Genomic DNA, 21,746 nt, shown 5'->3' with positions numbered 1-21,746 from the left:
GGAATTTCATATTTTCTGTGACTGAATGTGGTTGCCTAAATGTAAAATTGCCTAAATGTTTTAATAAGGCCAATAAAGTGCAATTTGTGTACCTTGTTATGAGTGAAAGGCTTTTTCCCAGTTAAAAGAAAACAAGGTGCTCTTCTGAAAATGCAAAATCTTAATCGGTTCAGCCGTGACTCTAAGTCGTTATGTGGTTGTGTTTGCAAAATGTAAAGTGATTTCCTCTGGGAGTTCAGAGATATTGCATTCACAAGAATCGGATGGACAGACATGAGGACACAGTCAACTTAAACCTTTGACCTCCAAAATCTCATCAATTGATCTGCAAGTTCCAGTGAAAGGTTTTGCAAAATTTGAAGAAATTCCTTCCTCCCTCGTGTGTTGTCACGTTCACAAGAATGGGAAGTGTATACGTATGTAGAGATGGACGACCCACCCAAAAGCAGAATACTTCTTTGCAAAACACGTCATTTTCACATTACATGGTCTACACAGTTCTCTGCATCATGGACTCTAGACGTCACGGGCGGGGCTTCCAGTACCTGGTGGACTGGGAGGCTGACGGTCCTGAGGAGAGGTGCTGGATACCTCGGCGTCAGATCCTGGGTGCGGACCTACTCTGGGACTTCTGTAGGCTCCATCCTGGTGCTCCTGGCAGTCCGCCCGGTTGCATTCGTCGGAGGGGAGGTACTATCATGACTCCAGCATCATGACTTGGTGTTGCCGGTGTTGTGGGTATCACAGCTGATTCTCTACTACACACACCTGCTGTCACCTGCAGTCTGCACACCTGGTCCTGATCACCACCTCTGCTCCATTTAAGCCATGACTTGACATCCATTCCCTGTCAGATCGTAAGCGTAATCATTTCATCCGTCAACTTCAACTACAGTGGTGTGAAAAAGTGTTTGCCCCCTTCCTCATTTCCTGTTCCTTTGCATGTTTGTCACACTTAAGTGTTTCGGAACATCAAACCAATTTAAACAATAGTCAAGGACAACACAAGTAAACACAAAATGCAATTTGTAAATGAAGGTGTTTATTATTAAAGGTGAAAAAAAATCCTAACCATCATGGCCCTGTGTGAAAAAGTGATTACCCCCCTTGTTAAAACATACTATAACTGTGGTTGTCCACACCTGAGTTCAATTTCTCTAGCCACACCCAGGCCTGATTATTGCCACACCTGTTCACAATCAAGGCATCACTTTAATAGGAGCTGCTTGACACAGTAAGGTCCACCAGAAGATCCTTAAAAGCTACACATCATGCAGAGACCCAAAGAAATTCAGGAACAATTGAGAAAGAAAGTAATTGAGATCTATCAGTCTGGAAAGGGCTTTAAAGCCATTTCCAAAGCTTTGGGAATCCAGCAAACCACAGTGAGAGCAATTATCCACAAATGGTGAAGACATGGAACAGTGGTGAACCTTCCCAGGAGTGGCCGGCCGCCCAAAATTACCCCAAGAGCGCAGCGACGACTCATCCAAGAGGTCACAAAAGACCCCACAACAGCGTCCAAAGAACTGCAGGCCTCACTTGCCTCAGTTAAGGTCAGCGTTCATGCCTCCACCATCAGGAAAAGACTGGGCAAAAATGGCCTGCATGGCAGAGTTCCAAGGAGAAAACCACTGCTGAGCAAAAAGAACATCAAAGCTCGTCTCAATTTCTCCACAACACATCTTGATGATCCCCAAGACTTTTGGGACAACATTCTGTGGACCGATGAGACAAAAGTGGAACTCTTTGGAAGGTGTGTGTCCAAGTATATCTGGCGTAGAAGGAACACTGCATTTCATAAAAAGAACATTATACCAACAGTAAAATATGGTGGTGGTAGTGTGATGGTCTGGGGCTGTTTTGCTGCTTCAGGACCTGGAAGACTTGCCGTGATAAAAAGAACTATGAATTCTGCTGTCTACCAAGAGATCCTGAAGGAGAATGTCCGACCATCTGTTCGTGTACTCAAGCTGAAACGAACTTTGGTTTTGCAGCAGGACAATGATCCTAAACACACCAGCAAGTCCACCACTGAGTGGCTGAAGAAAAACAAAATGAAGACTTTGGAGTGGCCTAGCCAAAGTCCTGACCTGAATCCTATTGAGATGTTGTGGTATGACCTTAAAAAGGCCGTTCATGCTCGAAAACCCTCTAATGTAACTGAATTAGGACAATTCTGCAAAGATGAGTGGGCCAAAATTCCTCCAGGACGCTGTAAAAGCCTCATTGCACGTTATCGCAAACGCTTGGTTGTAGTTGTTGCTGCTAAGGGTGGCCCAACCAGTTATTAGGTTTAGGGGGCAATCACTTTTTCACACAGGGCCATGATGGTTAGGATTTTTTTTCACCTTTAATAATAAACACCTTCATTTACAAATTGCATTTTGTGTTTACTTGTGTTGTCCTTGACTATTGTTTGAATTGGTTTGATGTTCCGAAACACTTAAGTGTGACAAACATGCAAAGGAACAGGAAATGAGGAAGGGGGCAAACACTTTTTCACACCACTGTACGTCACTCCGTTCATAGATCGCTGCGATTTTTGTTGCAAAGCCAATCTACCTCTCCGTAAACCGCCGTCTGATCATGAGCCAGTCAGAGTAATTCCTGCACCGTGCAGCTTAGTTTCTACATGTAGACAGTCCCAGAGGACAGAGGGACGGAAGGAACACTCCTCAACAGATAGCAGTCGGTTATACGTCGGTCACAACGTTTACTAGTTTACCTAAATGCACCATTTCATACCGTCTGTGTTGTTTTTCAGACAACAGCAGTGACCAGTGCTAGTTAGTGTCTGTTAGCTCACAGGGCTCTAGGGTGCTAGTTGGTGTCTGTTAGCTCACAGGGCTCTAGGGTGCTAGTTGGTGTCTGTTAGCTCACAGGGCTCTAGGGTGCTAGTTGGTGTCTGTTAGCTCACAGGGCTCTAGGGTGCGGCTAACATTTTCCCAGGTTGCACCGGTGCACCTAATGTCCTCGCATCCGTTGCTTTTCAACAAACTAATCAAATCAATATGGTTTAATTTTGCGTTACAAGACCCATTTCTTCTGTAAAGCCGTGCCTGTGTTTAGATCCCCCCCCCCCCACACCCCCCAATTTACTCACATACGGCTCCCAGCAACAGAGACAGAGCAGCGACAGCGCGGTTCCACATTTCTGACATTTGTCCACAGTTTTAATTATTATTAACACAGCTGTATATTGTTAAGCATGAGACACAAACCTGTATTTGTACCAGTGTTTCCCTGGTAACTCTGCTATTGCGGTCGCCACGGCAACATCACAGAAGAAGTTATTGAATGCAACTGACTTCAGTTGGTAGAGTAACAGCGTGAGACGGAGCTGCCGGACCCATTCATAACGAGTCAGTCGTCTCTCTTTTAGTACGTCCATCGCCCCCCCTCCCCAGCTATTTTAATCAGTTATTGTTGAAAACAAGTGAAGGAGCTTTCACAGAGTAACATTTAAAAAAACATATCTACATATCCTAAGCTATTTATTTCAGATAATTTTCACTTCCATGTGTTGCAGCTGTATGTACAACTTTAACATAAGAGGAATGTAGAACAATATGGATGCAGTTATACAGTGAGGAAAATAAGTATTTGAACACCCTGCTATTTTGCAAGTTCTCCCACTTAGAAATCATGGAGGGTCTGAAATTGTCATCGTAGGTGCATGTCCACTGTGAGAGACATAATCTAAAAACAAAATCCAGAAATCACAATGTATGATTTTTTAACAATTTATTTGTATGATACAGCTGCAAATAAGTATTTGAACACCTGAGAAAATAAATGTTAATATTTGGTACAGTAGCCTTTGTTTGCAGTTCCAGAGGTCAAATGGTTCCTGTAGTCCTTCACCAGGTTTGCACACCCTGCAGAAGGGATTTTGGCCCCCCCTCCACACAGATCTTCTCTAGACCAGTCAGGTTTCTGGGCTGTCGCTGAGAAACCCAGAGTTTGAGCTCCCTCCAAAGATTCTCTATTGGGTTTAGGTCTGGAGACCGGCTAGGCCACACCAGAACCTTGATATGCTTCTTCCAGAGCCCCCCCTTGGTTCTCCTGGCTGTAGTCTTTGGGTCATTGCCATGTTGGAAGACCCAGCCTCGACCCATCTTCAATGCTCTAACTGAGGGAAGGAGGTTGTTCCCCAAAATCTCGCAATACATGGCCCCGGTCATCCTCTCCTTAATACAGTGCAGTCGCCCTGTCCCATGTGCAGAAAAAAAAACCCAAAGCATGATGCTACCCCCCCCCCCCCCCCCCCCATGCTTCACAGTAGGGATGGTGGTCTTGGGATGGTCCTCATCATTCTTCTTCCTCCAAACACAGTTAGTGGGATTATGACCAAGAAGTTCTATTTTGGTCTCATCTGACCACATGACATCCTCCCATGACTCCTCTGGATCCTCCAGATGGTCGTTGGCAGACTTAAGACAGGCCTGGACATGGTCTGGTTTAAGCAGGGGAACCTTCCGTGCCATGCATGATTTCAAACCATGACGTCTTAGTGTATTACCAACAGTAACCTTGGAAACGGTGGTCCCAGCTCTTTTTAGGTCATTGACCAGCTCCTCCCGTGTTGTTCTGGGCTGATGTCTCACCTTTCTTAGATCATTGAGACCCCACGTGGTGAGATCTTGCATGGAGCCCCAGTCCGAGGGAGATTGACAATCATGTTTAGCTTCTTCCATTTTCTAATGATTGCGCCAACAGTGGACCTTTTTTCACCAAGCTGCTTGGACATGTCCCCGTAGTCCTTTCAAGCCTTGTGGAGGTGTACAATATTGTCGCTAGTGTCTTTGGACAGCTCATTGGTCTTCGCCCTGTTAGTAGTTGGATTCTTACTGATTGTATGGAGTGGAAAGGTGTCTTTATGCAGCTAACGACCTCAAACAGGTGCATCTAATCAAGGATAATAAATGGAGTGGAGGTGGACATTTGGAAGGCAGACTAACAGGTCTTAGAGTGTCAGAATTCTAGCTGATAGACAGGTGTTCAAATACTTATTTGCAGCTGTATCATACAAATAAATAGTTAAAAAATCATACATTGTGATTTCTGGATTTTATTTTATAGATTATGTCTCTCACAGTGGTCAAGCACCTACGATGACAATTTCAGACCCTCCATGATTTCTAACTGGGAGAACTTGCAAAAAAGCAGGGTGTTCAATTACTTATTTTCCTCACTGTAATTTCTTGACTTTGTAATGCCTTATGTCTACTGCCATAATTTTATCTTTATTCATACCCTTGCGTTTCCTACTGTGACATGTCAAAATGTCAAAAGGTGCATTGTTTTGAAAGCCCATCTCTACACATCCATGTTCCACTCCCACAGGTGGTTTCACACGTGCTAGATGTCCCTTAAATTCACAGTTTATTTTTTGGTGTATGTAAAATTACAGATTATTTTATAGTGTGTCAAATCCAGAAAATTCCCTGACCGGGAATTGAACCCAGGCCGCGGCGGTGAGAGCAACGAATCCTAGCCACTAGACCATCAGGGAGTCACAGCTATCATATTTATCTTTGTAGATGTGAGTTTCCTTTTCACTTACTGGAACAACTCAAATTGTTTTAGGTGAGGAATGGCTCCTGGATTCTATGGTTACTTCTGAGATCAAAAATCTCAGGCAGGTGTTTAATAATCAATAGGGAAAAAAGGGGAACGCATACTCCTAATAAGTAGACTTCCAAAGTATTTGCATAACAAAGTCACAAGCATGGACGTTGTGATAAGATGGTGTCGTCTATCGTTGTTCCTGAGATCAACAATACCTTCTAAAGTTGAATAGCTATTGCGTACCCGGTAATATTAGAGAAGAGCTCTCGTTGGCACTGTAGGCGGACAGTTTAGAAAATTAACCATCTACAGTAGGTAAATCACTGGCTAGCTATGCAGGAGTACCTCATACCTTTTACCAGGTTCAGGTGGTTATTAGTTATGGTCAAATGAAACTTCATTAAGCTTTCTGAACAATGTTCTTCATTTTCTGAACACATTCACTCAGTAGTGTTTTATTATTGGTTGTGCATCTGTGATTGCCCTAGAGGTCTCTCAGTCCAGCACCTCTCCCGCTCATCTTTGTTAGTTTTACACTGTCCAGCATAAACCGCTGACACCATTCCTCACACTCAACCATGCATACACATTCACCTCTGACTAAACTGACTACCACCATCATTGAATTATCATTTCTTTTGTTGTGGTCATATTCTCGCGTTTCCTTCAACCTTTGCACACGGTCTTTTGTCCTGGCCTTTTCATGGGGTCATGACAAAGCATCTAGGGTCAATCTTAGCCTTTAAGTGAGTACATAGGTTTCTGAAAACATTGTTTTTATTGAGATTAAAGACCAAATTGTTACTATTTCTGAAATTTTCCCAACCATTGCAACAGCTTTCATAGCATCGTTGGTGCAGTAGGCAGTGCGTCAGTCTCATAATCTGAAGGTCGTGAGTTCAACCCTCACACGGGGCAGGTGTTTTAAAAACAAAAAAAACACTACTGATGCTGAAAATACAGTGACTTTCAGGTGGTTGAACACTAGCACATGAATGGAATTTGTCAGTCTTTGGTTATTTCTGAGATTGATACAATGGGAGGAATTATTTAAGAGTGGTAGCAAACCAATGAAAAGGGTTACAGAACATATGTGGTATGTCCTTGGACATACTTTCCAAGCAGGGAGATGAGTACAGAGATTTGGGTGCTAGCAAGATGGATGTAGGTTGCTCATTGTTCATTTAGACTTACCAGCAACATTGTTATGATACATAACCTGCTTGAAAAACAGCCACAATTCTTTTTAAAGAATTGTGCATGGAACACACATGATATGACAGTGTCTGAAGTGTTCAGGCATGCAGCAGAATGTGCAACTTTACACCTGAACAGGGACTTGAACCCTGGACCCTCAGATTAAAAGTCTGATGCTCTACCGACTGAGCTGCCCAGGCTTCTAAAACTGCCACCTGTGGAAAAAACTGTGGTAAAACATGTAATGGGAATGTTGTATATGGCTTCAAAACCTATGGTATAAATTATAGTTGAAAGTAACACACTACTGTTGCCTTTCTGCTGGACAATACAACGATCACTGCAAATCTTGTAACACAAACTGAAAATAAATGCTGAGAGATGCATTGGTTGTCCATAATGGTATGTTAGGTTATTTCATCCATAAAAACAGAAATTACAGCACTCAAACCTGATCTAACACCCATAAAAACTGCAGCATAAACACAAAACAATAAATATACTACAGTACAATACTGTAAATAGATAAATAGTAAAGTAGAAACTGTAAATCATGTACATTTAAAGTGCTTGTTGTGTTGTCTGATACTCTGAGGTATTAAAAAGGGGGCATACCACTTAGTTTGTGTTCCAGGAGGTCTTGGGCTGAATCTCATTTCTCTATCTTACCCCTTCCCCTTGGTTTTGCGGGTTCACGCAAAACCTAGTGCTGTCCCAATACTCTTTTTGAACAAGCGGTAAGGGGTGTATGGCCCTTGGAACCATAGACAGTGAATTACAAAATCAAGGGAGGACACAAGCTTACTAGAAACAGGAGGAATCAACAGCTGATCCACTTTGGGGCTGACAGCGAGCAGAAGTTTCTTAAATCATGTGTTCATGTTGTACCCATTCATTATTGTATTGGTACTGTGTTATTGTGATAATTTGTAATTAATTCTTGTTCATGCACTTGTATATTGTTGTTGGTTTTGATATGGGACACTGATGATATGTGAGGGGGGGGTTACTGGCCAACAGGATTCAGACTGGTCTGGAATATCAGAACAGCTGTAGTTAATTTGTTTGTTTGTGGTCTTGTGTGTATTTTTTTTAGTTGTACACACATGAGTGCCTTTTTATGTGTGTGACATGTTAGTTATGGTTCTAATAGTTGATAATGGTTCTGTAACATAATTTTATGTAATGTTTTTGCCTGTTATGTTCAATTTATCAGCATTAAAGACAGATTTTTGTTTACAAAATGTTTTTGTGAACATCAATGACATTCAAAACAGTGATAACTGAAACAGATATGCAACACACCATGTAGACAGGGTGTATATGTATGTATAAATGAAACATGTGTATACAGATTACAAACAGACCTAAGTACTACACAGATAAGAACATCTGCCTTTGCACTACCAAAGTGAACATAAAATAACTATAAAATAGATAAATATATAAATGCATATGACACTGTTGTCAAAACCCACACAACCAACAGACAGAGACGGCATCTTGGAAGTTTGTGATCAATACTGTAATAATTCATATGGTTAACAGATACAGATACAGCTGTACTTGCTCATCTTTATTAAACACTTCTTGAGTTAATCTTCCACTTTTTTGCCTTTTTACGTACGTAACTACAGATCTGATTTAATACAGGACCAATGTCAGAGATCGTAAAGCTCTTTCTGCAGACTTTCACCAGCTAAATACCAATTCCCATACCGGGAGTTGAACCAGGGCCACCTGGGTGAAAACCAGGGTTTTCCTTACTATTAGAAGTCTTTAAGAGCAGAAACCAAGACCTTTTGGACACCACTTAGGCCAAATGAATGTAAAATCAAACTAACTGAAAGCTTTCTCAGATCTACTGATTGTAGTCTCCAGAGGACTCCTTAAGAATGTGTGTAAAGGTTATTTAGGCAGAATCCAGACTGCTAGACCATATGGGACTGACACGTTGAATAATAACAACAGTGATTTTATGAATACATCCATAGATATGCCAGGAAGCTCTCATTTAATACAGGACCAATGACACAGATGTTACTGATTTTGCTGCAGACCTTCATCGGCTAGATACCAATTCCCATACCGGGAGTTGAACCCGGGCCACCTGGGTGAAAACCAGGAATCCTAACCGCTAGACCATATGGGACTGACCACATGTTAATAACAGGGATTTCATGAATCAATTCATAGTCTGGCTGGAAACAGGCCTTCTCTTGAACGTGAAGAAGCTTCTTAAGTAAGTTTTATCTTGAAGCTTTTGAGTGTTCTCTAGGTTTTTATCTGCTTTAACTATTACCGGACAGCGGGGGCACGGAGCAGAGCAGAGCGGCCGTTAGGGAGGAATCCTCCTCCGTGTTCAGCTCCAATTTGAACCTGTAAGCTCATTTTAAACTAGATGTGGAAAGTTGAAAGATTGATCTTTTTCACCTGTGCTTTGGCTTTAAAAAAGGTTCCACTGAGATTTGAACTCAGATCGCTGGATTCAGAGTCCAAAGTGCTAACCATTACACCATGGAACCTTTAAAAGTGTTGCTAGTGTTTGCTTGACAGGTTCTTTCATAATATCCACATGTGTGATATTGAAGCCACACAAATCTCACAACAGATCAACGATCATTCAGGGGATGTAGCTCAGTGGTAGAGCGCATGCTTCGCATGTATGAGGCCCCGGGTTCAGTCCCCGGCATCTCTATTAGTGTTGTTGTCCTGACTATAGAAGATCTCTTATTCTGAAAATGGAAATAATGCAGCAGGAATTACAAAACAATAAAGTGGATGTTTAACTTAACAAGTGTCTACCAACTCTGCACTTTACCCATGTCTTCCTTTACTCAACAAGTGAGAAGGATTTGAGCATTTTTGTATAGCACAGTGTTGTGGGTTGTAGTGACCTCCTTGTGTTTATGGTACTTAATGCAAAAATCAGTCTCAATGACCAGATGTGTTGCAAGATTTGCAGTCAACATTGCATTGTCCAGTGATGGTGGTATAGTGGTGAGCATAGCTTCCTTTCAAGCAGTTGACCTGGGGTTGATTCCCAGCCATCGCAGTAGTTTTCATTGTGTGGTTATTTGTGAAGAAGTAACCAGAAAGGTTACTCGCCCAACCCAATTTGATAAAATATTAGATCTCTGAAAAAGTGACAAATAAGGGAGCATATCAATCTATCAAGCTGCCTCCACGAGGATCCACAGACACAGGCAGTGCAATATGATTTGCACTTTGCCCGTGTCTGGTAACTACTACTAACCAATTAAAAAGTTTATCAACAGAGCAGAAAGCAGCAGAAAGGCAACAGGTGTGTTACTTTTTGACTATGATTTATACCATAGCAGTGTGTGACGCCCAGCAATGTGTGGTCACATTATGTGGTTTCATTTTGGATGTTTTGAATAGTAAGTATGTGATGTATATTGTTTTATAAGAGCCTTAGTTCTTGCATTTGGTGTAAATTTATTTAGTAAGTTCTATGCCAAAGTTCACCACAAGGGGGCCGCGCCTCCCAGTGAGACGGCACAGTGCGGTTTTAGCCTCTCGTCTTTAGTCTGGCAGAAGCGAGAGAAGGAAACACACTACTTGTTGCCAGTCTCATAATTTTCCTGTTCTTTTCAGGTTAGTTGTTGATAGTGATGATCCGAACGCTAGAACCCCAACACTTTTAAAGAGTACCATTTCCTTTGAATCAAACCCCCGACAGCGGATGTGTCAGGCATCCCCCGCTCTGATCCTGTTGTCTGTCTGTATGTTTGTTGTCTCAGTCTGTGCATCATGGTTCCTGTTACCATTTAACCTGGGGAGGTGTGGCCTACTTCACTCATCACCTGTTCCTGCTCAGCCTAATCACCATCACCTGTTCCTGCTCAGCCTAATCACCAGCACCCACCTGTGTCTCATCATCATCACCACCAGCTCTTATACCATGACCTGACATCCAGTCCCTGTCGGATCGATAGTCTTCTCAGTATGTGTTTTGGCGCCTCATCTGACTTTTGCCTGTCGTCGTTTTGCTCCGTGTCTGTCATCGTGTTTTGTAACGTCTGTCTCTCTGTCTTCACCTCCAGTTATCCTGCTACGGACCATCAACACTCTTCACCCCCGGATTGTCTTCACTCACCTGCTGTCACAGCATTTCCCTCTGTTTCACCTTGGTTGGTCATCTGGTGCACGGATTAGTATCAATAAACTCTCATTGAACTTCTCCTTGTCTGCGTTTGGGTTATTCTGCCAGCCGGGTCTGACAGGATGTATCCTTTTGTCATCATTGATGGGTCATAAACACTTTTTTCAAGCAGTAACTAAACCCCTGACCAACATTTTTTACCTGAAAACCAATGTATGTGAGTGTCAAGTAATGTTATTGTTGGATTCAGGTCCAAATGTGGACATTTTAGTGCAATGCAAAGGTGCATAACAGATTGCTTTCTACTTACCTGGAGCGATGCAGAGCAGGGGGGGCCAACTAGTCAAGGAACAGCAAGAGACTTGGTATTTAAGACTACAAACTGACTATGTGACAGATGTGTAATCTGTCATGTCCTGCCTTCTGAAGCTCTAGCCAGGCGCCATTCCTCGCCTAAAACAATGAGTCATTCCAGTAAGTGAAAAGGAAACTCACATCTCCAAAGATAAAGTTGATAGACGTGACTCCCTGATGGTCTAGTGGCTAGGATTTGGTGCTCTCACCGCCGCGGAATCCTCCTCCGTGTTCAGCTCCATTTTGAACCTGTAAGCTCACTTTAAACTAGATGTGGAAAGTTGAAAGGTTGATCTTTTTCACCTGTTCTGTGGCTTAAAAACAGGTTCCACTGAGATTTGAACTCAGATCGCTGGATTCAGAGCCCAGAGTGCTAACCATTACACCACGGAACCTTTCAAAGTATTACTTGTGTTTGCTTGGCAGCTAGAAGAGCTCTTATTCAGAAAAGTGATATTACTTTTTAACTTTGATTTATACAATAGCAGTGCAAGCATTTTGCACAGGTTTGATTTTCAGCCACTACCAGCTTTTGAAGCCATACACAACATTAACATTACATATTCCACCCAGGTTTCTTCTCTAATTCCGTGATCTCACAAAATTCAAAAAAATCAGAAAATCTTCACGGGCTGTAGCTCAGTGATAGAGCACATTTTGAGTGTCAATGCCCAGATGTGTTACAAGATTTTCAGTGAACATTGCGCTGTCCAGTGATGGTAGTATAGTGGTGAGCATAGCTGCCTTCCAAGCAGTTGACCTGGGTTAGATTCCCAGCCATCACAGTAGTTTTCATTGTGTGGTTACTTGCTTTATTTGTGAAGATTTGCCAGAAAGGTTACTCGCCCAACCCGATTTGATAAAATATTAGATCTCTGTTATGGTACAAATAAGGGAGCATATCAATCAATCAAGCTGCTTCCACGAGGATCCACAGACACAGGCAGCACTTTGCCTGTTAACTACTACTAACCAATTGAAAAGTTTATGAACATTTGTGCAAACAGATATGGCACAGCTATTCAGATTGTTGTGACCAAGTGGTTAAGGTGATGGACTTGAGATCCATTGGGGTCTCCCTGAGCAGGTTTGAACCCTGCTGATAACAAAAAGCATTCTTTAAAAGTGGTAGCAAACCCATGACACATCACAGTTGTGCCTTCATGAACAATATTGTGTTATCTCAAGTTCTGGAAGCAACCTTTTTCATCCAATGTGTTACAAGATTTGCAGTGAACGTTGTGTTGTCCAGCAGAAATGCAACAGGTGTGTCAGTTTTTGACTATGATTTATATCAGCACAACAATCACTTTAACAGTACATGTTTTACAGTTTCTATTTTACTGTATTTATGTGCTTGTACTGTTATGTTTTTGTTTCTTGTATTATGCTCCAGTTTTTATGAGTGTTGCAGCAGGTATGAGCATTGTAGAGACTTCACTTCAGACACTAGCAGCAACAGATGCTTTGTTAAACATCAACAGACTGGAAATAGCCTTACTGATGATACAAAGTATATGAATTAGTAGAGGATGGTTTCGATCCATCGACCTCTGGGTTATGGGCCCAGCACGCTTCCGCTGCTCTGCAGCATCTAACCAGGCTTTAGAAAATCTGTCATTCACATTTTGATGGAAGGTGGCAACCAAGGTTCCAACAGCTTACAGGTTGTAAAGTTAAACATTTTGTAGACCTTGCCACTATCTTTTATGTGAGCTTCCTGATTACTCACACATTGATTATTCACATGTAACACTTGTGATTGGCTGGCGTTTTAAAAAAGGGCATTGTGAGTACAGATATAAACATCAGTAAGGAGTCTACCAAGTGGCCTCTTATCATTTTAGTTTGGACACCCAGTGAGGCTTACCGCGATGGTTTGGACTGGGTCGACTAGGGTTTTCTGCTGCTCTCGAGCAGACGGCTGTACTCACTCTGGTTTCTCTTCATAACACACAAGTCTTTCGCCTTTTACTAAAGACTTCCTTGGAGGGGAACAACGATGCGTTGAAACTATTTTTGGTGGGCTTTGCTGTTTGGCCGTGCCTGGCCGACAGGACTCCCCCTGACTGTGACCCGGACCGACCAAAAAATACTTGGGGTAAAATTCAATTGGCAGGGGGATGAGAAAACAAATTGGCCAGACACGTTAGGGAAAGTTGGGCAGGGACTAGGCTACTGGAGACTTAGAGGACTAACACTAGAAGCAACGGTTTTAATCTTCTGTTTTTATCCCACCCAGAAAAGAGATTTTGGACCTGGAATGAGCCATCTTTTATTTCCTGTGGAGGTCCAAGTGGGAACAAGTGCAAAGAAGAGTGATGAAGAAGCCAAAGGAGAAAGGAGGGTAAGGAGTGTCGGACCTGTTATTGTTTTTAGGGAGCAGATTTACAGCTATACACATAACAGCAGCCATGGCCCCATCCAGAAATCCTAAGAATGCAGCTATGGCACGGTTCTGGATGGATTCATACCTCAGAAGATTGAAGACCTTACCCTCTGATCTTAAAGTACCTGGTAGGGATGAGCGAGTACAGCATTATCTGTATCTGTATCTGTATCTGTTTCTGTGCTCGGACTGGGCGGGGCCTAACCCGGAAGTGGACAGCAATTAATCCGGAAGTGTGTCGGGTCGTCTTGAAATGGGCGGGGCTTTAACCTGTATGTTATTTTAAGCATGCAATTGATATGGGTTGATCAGAGGCGGGGGAGACTGTGTTCTATGGATCAAATAGATTGAATAAATTAGAAAATAAAAATAAAAATCTCTGACAGGCAGAGACGCGATGTATGAAAAAGGAGAGCCATGTCCTGTTCCTCTTATTTTTTCCGAGTTTTTTCTGTTGCGTGCAGTTGAAGCAGGACATGAAAAATTGCCAGCATGCTCTACTACAATTTTTAATTGTTCCTAATCTGGGTTAATTTAACATTAAACTTGATTTTAAATTTCAGATTACGAAAGTAACAGATACTGCCTTTAGGGCTCGTCCGGGAGCTGAACCCGGGACCTCTCGCACCCGAAGCGAGAATCATACCGCTAGACCAACGAGTCACGTAAAAACATTAAAATCGAAATTTTCTATCAGGTCAATTTGATCAGTCAGTGACTCGAAAGGCAATTGTTAAGTAGTTTGTTTGGCATGTAGTGTTTTTATGGCTCCACTGCCAGATTGAGCTTTCTGACTATCAGTTTCTTCAGCTTCAGGTTTGTTTTTAACTTCGGTTTGTAGTACTTACATACTTAGTAACCAGTACATTTCTGGTGAACGTGGGTTTCAGACATGCTGCTTGGTTTAAATGCAACTCCCGTTGCGTCTCTGCCATCGGAGATTTTTTTTTTTTTGACAGTCAGCTGCCCCCCCAGCCCCCTGCCCCCTCTCTCTCTTTCTCTCTTTCTCTCTCTCTCTGTCTCTCTCTTACTCACACACATACACACACCCACACACACACACAATCACACATACCTGGTGTAGAATTAGAAAAAATAAAATAAGAACCAAAAAGAAAGTTATTACTAGAATACAACAAGAAACAACAACACGAGCGCAAATGACTAGGAGCCAAGTTACCACAGTAGTGCATGTAATGATCTGGCGCTGAAGAGGCGGTCAGCCCGGGTTTATGTATTGCAGTGGGTGATGAGTGATGAAGAACAGCTGAGTGGATGACGGAATGTAGATGGAAAGCCACGCCTCTAGATCCCCTGGAACGCCCTCACGGCAAGACAGACAAGACACACAGAAGAAAGGGAAGACACGACACAGGTTGGGGAATGCAGCAGACCACAACACTTAGCCCTCGTGACAGGAAAAATCCACCAGATGACCTTCTATCCAAGCAGGGAGATGAGTACAGAGATTTGTGTGCTAGCAAGATGGATGTAGGTTGCCTATTGTCATTTAAAATTACCAGCAACATCGTAATGATACAAACCTGCTTGAAAAACAGCCACAATTCTTTTTAAAGACTTATGGATGGAACACAAGAAATTGGGAAGTTTTTTGAAGCATTCAGACAAGCCAAATGGACAACTCATCTAGCCAAATGTGCAACTTCACACCTGAACAGGGACTTGAACCCTGGACCCTCAGATTAAAAGTCTGATGCTCTACCGACTGAGCTGCCCAGGCTTCTAAAACTGCCACCTGTGGAAAAAACAATCTCCTGAACTACAAAATGAAGTAAGTGGTCACTGTGTCCAAACCTTTGTTAGAGAAGTTATATATCATAACTTTAAAGATAATTGCAAATTGTTGACCCAATTTTCAGTTTATATCCCATCTGGCAGGGACATTTCTGGATTCAGGTGGACATTGTGGACAGAAACATTGGTGGATCTTGATTCCCACCATAGGATTTAGCCTGTAGCAATGTATTGCCATTGTCAAGCACAATGCCACCCTGGTGACTTTCTTCCATGTCTCCATGTCTCCATATATTTGGGTTGACAGTTGAGAAACCTTCCCTTGGTAACTATGACATGGATGACTGAGAACCTACTATATCATGTTTAATTTAATATATTATAATTTTTTGGGGTTTTGGGGGTTGACAGATAGATTTTAAAATCCACAAAGATTAACAGTCATCGCAGCTGTTTGCAGGATTTTGGAAGTTTACAGAGATTAAACTGGGCCGTATAGTGGCGATTATACGAAAAGAGAGAAGTACTTCCACTCGTTGTCACCTGTCGTTGCTATGGGTACCAAGAGTTCACAATCACACGTTTCCTTAGGGGCCCGTAGTGGATGAAATGGTAAAACATTTGGCCCTGGATGCATAGAATGCCTGAGCGACAAAATTTGGGTGTCCTGAAAAAAGGTTCTTTAACTCTATCTCCTTCACATCTTCTTTTTGTTTCTTGTTCTGTCTTGGCAAGAAGTATTATGCTTTTGGGTCGTCTGTCCATCTCTACATCAGAATCAGAAATGCTTTATAGATCCCCGAAGGGAAACTCTGAAAAAGAGTGCGCCTTCGAACCAGCGACCTGAGGATTCCAGATTTATGCCTCTACAGTCCTCTGCTCTACCAACTGAGCTATCGAAAGAAGCTAATACAGGATTTCCTGGAGGGAAACAAAAACATTCACATAAACTCGTAGATAAATTGACAAGTATCCCACCCAGAAAAGAGATTCTAGCCATTTTTCAGTCAGGGAGAGTCCTGTCGTCTCAGTCGCTGTCCATGGCCCATGAAAATTGGCAAGGGCAAATGTGAATAATCAATGTGTGAGTAATCAGGAAGCTCACATAAAAGATAGTTGCAAGGTCTACCAAAGGTTTAACTTTGCAACCCGTAAACTGTTGGAACCTTGGTTGCCACAGGTTCCCTAACCTGAAGGTATAAACAGCAGAGCAGAGTGGCGCAGCGGAAGCGTGCTGGGACCATAACCCAGAGGTCGATGTATCAAAACCATCCTCTGCTAATTACTATGCTTTGTTTCAAATTAAGTCTATTTCCTGTTTGTTGATGTTTAACATACATCCCTTGCTGCAAGTGTCTGAAGTGAAATCTCTGCAATGCTCATTGCATAATCTGCACAACAGTACAAGTACATAACTACAGTACAATAGAGACTGTAAAGTGCTTGTTGTGCTGTCTGATAGTCTGAGATATAAAAGAGAGAGCATAATGCTTAGTTTGTGTCCCAGGAGGTCTTAGTCTACCACTACGTTCTATAACCCTACCAGTCAGATTACCACAGGAGGTAATATCTTCTGCAGCTCTTTTAAAGACTCTACCATAATACCTGCTGGAGATACCAGGTCTTCATACATGGAAAGCATGAGCTCTACCACTGAGCTACATCCCCTGAAGATTTTCAGATTTTTTTTACTTTTTTCTGAGATAGACTTAGACTTATCTTTTTAATCCTTTTGGGATGACTCCCACAAGGAAATTGAAATATCACTGAATAAAAGAAGAAGTCTGGGTAAAACATGTAATGTGAATGTTGTGTATGGCTTCAAAACCTGTAAATGCAACTGCGGTGGCTGGAAATCAAACCTGGGCAAAATGATTGCACTGCTGGTATAAATCATAGTCAAAAAATAACACACCTGTTGCCTTTCTGCTGGACAATACAACGTTCACTGCAAACCTTGTAACACAAACTGAAAATAAATGCTTACACATTGGTGGAGAGTGGTGGTTTCTATTACCTATGAGATAACACAATAATGTTCGTGAAGGTATGTCTGCAATTTGGTATACTGTGGTATGTCATTGGTTAAAGAATGCCTCTAGTTGTCGGCAGGATTTGAACCTGCGCGGGGAGACCCCAATAGATTTCTAGTCCATCGCCTTAACCACTCGGCCACAACAACCTGAAAAGGAATATGATACACGTTTACACAAACGTGCATAAAATTTTCAATTGGTTAGTAGTCACCAGACACGGGCAAAGTGCCAATCGTAGTGCGCTGCCTGTGTCTGTGGATCCTTGTGGAGGCAGCTTTATTGATTGATTTGCTGGCTTATGGACAGTATCTCCGCCTGTCACGCGGAAGATTGGGGTTTGATTCCCCAACGGGGAGATTTTTCTACCAGCTTAGGCCTCGAGGAAGTCCCAGCAAACGCGTTGGACTATACATGAGGGGAAAGTGGCCTTGGCTCAGGCTGTGTTCAGCATGGGAGGAGAACTCCTGACCCTAAATGGGAATATTCACATCAAGCGATGGAAAGAGCACAACTCCTGGACATGAACAACACGTCTCAAGGCGCAGCAGGAGGTGCGAGAGTGTCAAGTCTGGGCACCTTAGAGTTCCTTTAATGCTCTTTGCAGATGATGTGGTTGTGTTGGCTTCATCAGGCAGTAATCTATAGCGCCCACTGGGGCAGATTAAAGTCCAGTGTGAAGCAGTCGGGATGAAAGTCAGCCCTTCCTAGTATGAAAGCGCAAGATTGCTCCCATCAAGTTGGGAGTCAGTTGCTGTCCCAAGTGAAGTTCTTGTATCTCAAAGGCATATTTCAAATAGTGCAACTTGTTCCAAAGCAATAACCACTATACTACTGAAACTTCGGATGACCGCCTCGGCCTGTCACACGGAAGACTGGGGTTTGATTCCCCGATGGGGAGATTTATCTACCAGCTGCTAATTATTTACAAAGGCTACATCGCCACTACTACATCTGCCAGAGTAGTGTGGATACGAGGCCTAACCATAGAATAGAATAGAATGCCTTTATTGTCATTATACACAAGTACACGGTACTTGTGCAACGAGATTAAAGCAATCCCTTTGCAGTGTTGACACAAAAAAATATAAGAATATAACAGTATAAAATATAACAGTATAAAATATCAAAAATATAAAGTCAAAGATATAAAGTGTAGTGACTGTCAAGTATACATATATAAATCAGCTTGAATAAGCATAGGTAAGTGTTAACACTCAATAAATAATATTGCACAGTGATGGAATGAAATGATTAAGTACTAATATTAAGTAAATAAATATTGCACAGTAATGGAAAGGTTAATGTATTAAATATTGCACTGTATGAAATGAAATTGCACAGATTCCAGTGTCCTATGAGGTATTATATAACAGTAACAGTATAACAATAATATTGCACAGTTGGACGGAATGAAGAAGACAGTCCGGGGGCCGGGGGGGGCTGTGGAGTCAGTGCATATGTGAGTTCAGGGTGGTTATGGCCTTCGGGAAGAAACTGTTCTTGAGTCTGTTGGTCCGTGCTCTGATGCACCTGTAGCGCCTTCCTGAGGGCAACAGGTCAAACAGATCAGAGCCGGGGTGGGAGCTGTCCTTTATGATGTTCTCTGCTCTGCTGAGGCAGCGGGAGGTGTAGATGTCCGTCAGGGAGGGGAGAGGGCAGCCGGTGATCTTCTGTGCTGACCTTACAACCCTCTGCAGCCTCTCCCTGTCTGCCACGGTGCAGCTACCGTACCAGACTGTGATGCAGTAGGTCAGCAGGCTCTCGATGGATGAGCGGTAGAAGGTCAGCAGCAAGTTGGAATCCAGGTCGTACTTCCTGAGGACCCTCAGGAAGTGTAGTCGCTGCTGGGCCTTCTTGATGACCGCTGTGATGTTGGCTGACCAGGAGATGTCAGCTGAGATGAGGACACCAAGAAACCGGAAGGTGTGGACCCTCTCCACACACTCGCCGTTGATGTACAGGGGGGCTAGGTCGGTGCTCTTCTTCCTGAAGTCGACGATGATCTCCTTGGTTTTCTTGGTGTTCAGAGACAGGTTGTTCTCCGAACACCAAGCTGCCAAGTTCAGGACTTCCTCTCTGTAGGCTGCCTCGTCTCCCTTTGAGATGAGTCCGACCACTGTGGTGTCGTCAGCAAACTTGACGATGAGGTTGTTGTTGTGGGTCGGACTGCAGTCGTGGGTGTAGAGGCAGTACAGGAGGGGGCTCAGCACGCAGCCCTGTGGGGAGCCAGTACTCAGCATACGAGTGGAGGAGAGGTGGGGGCCCAGTCTCACCGTCTGCGGCCGATTGGTGAGAAAGTCCTTTATCCAGGCACAAGTGAGAGGGGGGAGGCCTAGAGTGACTAGTTTGGATATGAGAATGTCCGGGATGATTGTGTTAAAGGCGGAGCTGTAATCCACAAAGAGCATCCGGACGTAGCTCTGCTGCTGCTCCAGGTGGCTCAGTGCAGAGTGGAGAGCTACGGCGATGGCATCCTCTGTGGATCTGTTTGTGCGGTAGGCAAACTGATAGGGGTCCAGATCTGGGGGGAGGTAGTCCTTGATGTGTTGGAGAACAAGTCTCTCGAAGCACTTCATGATTACCGGGGTGAGGGCCACAGGACGGTAATCGTTTAGGCTGGTGATGGGAGACTTCTTCGGCACTGGGATGATAGTGGCTGATTTTAGGCAGGGGGGGATGACTGCCTGGGCCAGGGAGAGGTTGAAGATCCTAGCAAAGATGAGGGCGAGCTGGTGAGCACACGCCCTGAGCACCTTGCCAGGAACTCCATCTGGGCCAGCAGCCTTCCTTGGATTCACTGCTAGGAGTACTCGTTCAACGTCGTGCTCCTTTACGGTGAGAGGGGTGGTGCAGGAACCAGGTGTGGATGGGGGTAGGGATGGGGTAGTGCAGAAACCAGGTGGAGGTGTCGGCAGGGCTGGGGCGGGTTGTGGTGACTCAAAGCGAGCAAAGAAGCAATTCAGCTCCTCTGCCAGCTTCGCACTGAAGTCTCCTGATGATGAATCACAGCCCCTGTAGTTGGTGATGTCATGTATGCCCCGCCACACCTCCCGTGTGTTATTGCTGGACAGATGGGACTCTATGCACTTCTTGTGGTCCGCTTTGGCTCTTTTAATTCCACTTTTCAGGTCAGCTCGAGCATACCTGTACACAGGGCTGCTCGGTCCGTCTGACCTGAAGGCAGCGTCGCGGACCCTGAGGAGTGCACGGACATGGCTGGTCATCCAGGGTTTCTGGTTAGGGAAGACCCGGATGGTTTTGTCCACAGTCACATTCCCAATGCAGAACTTAATGTAGTCCAGTACTGTTCCTGTGAATGATTCCAGCTCCTGGTGTTCAAATAAGTCCCAGTCTGTCTGGCTGAAGCAGTCCTGCAGTTTGGCAAAAGATATGCATTTTTAAGAAAGTATTAGACTGGATACACTCCAAGAAAGACAAAGGTTTTACAACACGATTGAGAATGATCCTTTTTTCAAAGATGTGTTTTCAGTGACGATATGATCACCTGCCTCAGGATCCAGGAACATAGGAAGACAGCAGGAATGAAAGACAGATCCAGGAACGAAAAACAACAACTATGAGGCTAAGAAGTTGAGGTTCAGGTCATTCCATTCAATTCAATTTTATATATATAGCGCCAAACCACAACAACAGTTATCTCACTGTGCTTTTCATAAAAGAGCAGGTCTAGACCATACTCTGTGATGTTATTTACAGCAACCCAACAATTCCCACCAAGAGCAAGCACTAGGCGACAGAGGCAAGAAAAAACTTCCTTTAAGAGACAGAAATCTCGAGCAGAACCATGGCTCAGGGTGGGGGGGGCATCTGCCTCAACCGGTTGGGGGGGAGAGAAAGAGAGAGAGAGAGAAAGACAGACAGAGACAGAGAGAGAAAGACAGACAGAGAAGGCAAGAGAATAAGAAGAGATAGAGAAAGAGACAGATAGAGACAGAGAAAGACAGAGAGAGAGAAAGAGACAGACAGAGAAAGAGAGAGCGAGAGAGATACAGACAGACAGACAGAGAGAGAGAAAGAGACAGACAGAGAAAGAGAGAGTGAGAGAGATACAGACAGACAGAGACGGAGGAGAGACAGACAGCGAAAGAGAGAGAGAGACAGAGAGAGAGAAAGACACAAAGAGAGAGAGAAGTGAAAGAAAGACAGAGAGAGACAGAGAGAAGAGAAAGACAGACAGAGACAGAGAAGAGACAGCAAGAGAGAGAAAGGAATTGCAGCAGAGGGTGTCGAGCAGGAACATGGAGTCAGCTGGTGACTCCAACCACAGATCCAGACTCCACAGCTCCAGAGTCAG

General features: G+C 43.5%; 5 non-coding genes across 5 annotated transcripts; 2 read left to right on the top strand and 3 right to left on the bottom strand.

Moving 5' to 3' along the window:
• Positions 1-8,851: 8,851 nt before the first annotated feature.
• trnae-uuc (transfer RNA glutamic acid (anticodon UUC)) lies at positions 8,852-8,923 on the bottom strand. Its single transcript has one exon. It is a non-coding gene; the product is annotated as a tRNA-Glu (tRNA).
• Positions 8,924-9,224: 301 nt separating this feature from the next.
• Positions 9,225-9,296, bottom strand: trnaq-cug (transfer RNA glutamine (anticodon CUG)). The gene has a single exon. It is a non-coding gene; the product is annotated as a tRNA-Gln (tRNA).
• A 101-nt stretch (positions 9,297-9,397) lies between these two features.
• On the top strand, positions 9,398-9,469 carry trnaa-cgc (transfer RNA alanine (anticodon CGC)). The gene has a single exon. It is a non-coding gene; the product is annotated as a tRNA-Ala (tRNA).
• A 3,712-nt stretch (positions 9,470-13,181) lies between these two features.
• On the top strand, positions 13,182-13,294 carry LOC116682818 (U5 spliceosomal RNA). The gene has a single exon (XR_004330489.1). It is a non-coding gene; the product is annotated as a U5 spliceosomal RNA (small nuclear RNA).
• Positions 13,295-14,231: 937 nt separating this feature from the next.
• On the bottom strand, positions 14,232-14,303 carry trnap-cgg (transfer RNA proline (anticodon CGG)). Its single transcript has one exon. It is a non-coding gene; the product is annotated as a tRNA-Pro (tRNA).
• Between the last annotated feature and the right edge of the window lie 7,443 nt (positions 14,304-21,746).

This window comes from Etheostoma spectabile, unplaced genomic scaffold (assembly GCF_008692095.1).
Source record: "Etheostoma spectabile isolate EspeVRDwgs_2016 unplaced genomic scaffold, UIUC_Espe_1.0 scaffold00018856, whole genome shotgun sequence".
Taxonomy (NCBI): domain Eukaryota; kingdom Metazoa; phylum Chordata; class Actinopteri; order Perciformes; family Percidae; genus Etheostoma; species Etheostoma spectabile.
The sequence above is the reverse complement of the archived record's forward strand: the minus strand, read 5'-3'. Positions and strand labels throughout refer to the sequence as shown.